Here is a 2476-nt window from a genome sequence, read left to right as displayed (position 1 = left end):
TACAGTGTGTTTGTTTAAAGTGGGTGTGTGCTATAAAGTGTGTGGAGTGGGTGCTACAGTGTGTTTGTTTAAAGTGAGTGTGTGCATGTGGATGTGTGTGCTATGTGCGTTTGGTGGTTGTTGTTGTGTAGTGTTCATTGTTCGTTTAGCAGCCTGATGGCCTGGGGATAGAAGCTTCTTCTGAGTCTTTCTGTGCTCGCCTTGAGACTCCGGTATCGCTTGCCTGACCGCAGCAGTTCAAAGAGGCAGTTGTTCGGGTGACTGGAGTCTTTAATGATTCTCTTAGCCTTGCCCTTGCAACGCTTGTTGTAAATGTTCTGGAGGGTGGGGAGCCCCCCTCCAATTGTGCGTTCGGCTGAACGTGTCACTCTTTGTAGTCTGCTTCGGTCTTGTGCAGTGCTATTACCAAACCAGGAGGTGATGTTGCCAGTCAAGATGCTCTCTATTGTACATGAGTAGAAGTTCTTAAGGATCTTCTTACTGACTTGGAACTTCCTTAGGCGCCTGAGGAAGTAGAGGCGTTGTCGTGCCTTCTTCACAACACTGTCAATGTGTGTGGTCCATGTCAAGTCCTCGGATATGTAGGCTCCGAGGTACTTAAAGCTGTTGACTCTCTCAACCGGTGCCCCGTCGATGCTGAGGGGGCTGTAGTCCTTGACCCCCGACCTCCTGAAGTCCACAATCATCTCCTTTGTTTTGCTGACGTTCAGGGAGAGGCTGTTTTCCTGGCACCATCCCGCCAGGACCTTGACCTCTTCCAGGTAGGCCCTCTCGTCGTTGGCAGAGATCAGGCCCACCACCACTGTGTCGTCAGCAAATTTGATGATTGTATTGCTACTCCGCTGAGCCACACAGTCGTGTGTGTACAGGGATTAGAGGAGGGGACTCAGAACACAGCCCTGGGGGGCCCCTATGTTGAGGGTGATGGATGAGGAGGTGCAGTTGCCTGCTCTCACCACCTGGGGTCTGCCAGTCAGGAAGTCCAAGACCCACTGGCAGAGGTCATAGTTCAAGCCCAGGTCCCTGAGCTTGGCTATGAGTATGGAGGGGTCTATGGTATTGAATGCCGAGCTGTAGTCGATGAATAGCATTCTCACATAGTTCCCCTGCCTCTTGTCCAGGTGTGATGCTGCTGTGTGCAGCACATGGGCTATGGCGTCCTCCGTGGACCTGTTGGGGCGGTATGCAAATTGCAGGGGGTCCATGTTGATGGGGAGGGAGGAGCAGATGTAGCCCTTTACTAGCTTCTCAAAGCACTTCATGGCTATGGAGGTGAGAGCTACAGGGCGGTAGTCGTTGAGGCAAGCAGGCTTGGATTTTTTGGGTACAGGGATAATAGTGGACTTCTTCAGGCAGGTGGGGATGACAGCCTGTTCTAAGGACAGGTTAAATATGTCAGTGAATACTGGGGCCAGTTGGTCGGCACAGACTTTTAGGACGCGGCCGGGGATGCCGTCCGGACCTGCTGCCTTCCTGATATTCACTTTTTTAAAGGTCCGCCTCACCTCATGCTCTGTTACCCTGAACACTGCGTCTCCATCAGCAGCCGACCCCCCCCCCCCCCCCCCATAGCCGTGGCTTGTGGGCTGGTGTTGTTATTACCAGCATCAAACCTCGCATAGAAGGTATTGAGGTCATTTGCTAAGGAGATGTCACTGTTCAGTTTGAGGGAGGCGCCTTTGTAGTCTGTCATCGTTTTGAGCCCCTGCCACATAGCTCTAGAGTCAGCTTGTTCAAACTGGAGTTCAATTTTATCCCTGTAGCGCCGTTTGGCCTCTGTCACTGTCCTCCTTACATTGTATCGCGCCACCTTGTGGTCATTCATGTTGCCTGCCACTAGGCCGTCGTTGTATGCTTTGGTGCGCTGTCTCAGAGCTTCACGGACGGATTTGTCTACCCAGGGTTTTTGATTTGGGTAAACTCTCATTTTGGTAGTGGGGATTGTTTCTTCCACCAAAGTACAAACATAGTCCAGCACTGTCTCCGTGTAGACATTAATGTTATCTGTGTCGCGGAACACGTTCCAGTCTGTGCAGTCAAACGCAGCCTGGAGCGTCTCCTCTGACGTCAAATCCCATTTCTGCACCTCTCGCGAGACTACAGGAGTACTTTTGATTCTTTGTTTGTACTTTGGTGAAAGAAAAATGGACGCGTGATCTGATTTACCAAAGCCACTATCAGAATGAGCCTTGTAGCCACCTTTAAATTGCGTGTAACAGTGATCTAGGATGTTACTGCCTCTGGTGTTGCAAGTCACATGCTGATAGAAGTCAGGTAATACCTTTCTCAGATTGGCGCTATTGAAATCACCCAGCACTAAAATGGCGGCGTTAACGTTCGCCGCTTGTATTCTATTTACCTCGTCGTGGAGTCTGGAGAGCGCGACGTTGTTACTGGCTTGCGGTGGAATATACACTCCGATCAGGACGATCGCCGTTAACTCCCTCGGGAGGAAGAAAGGACGACACTTGATGGT

Source organism: Notolepis coatsorum, assembly GCF_963971535.1.
Source record: "Notolepis coatsorum genome assembly, chromosome: 5".
In the NCBI taxonomy this organism is placed as follows: domain Eukaryota; kingdom Metazoa; phylum Chordata; class Actinopteri; order Aulopiformes; family Paralepididae; genus Notolepis; species Notolepis coatsorum.
The sequence above is the reverse complement of the archived record's forward strand: the minus strand, read 5'-3'. Positions refer to the sequence as shown.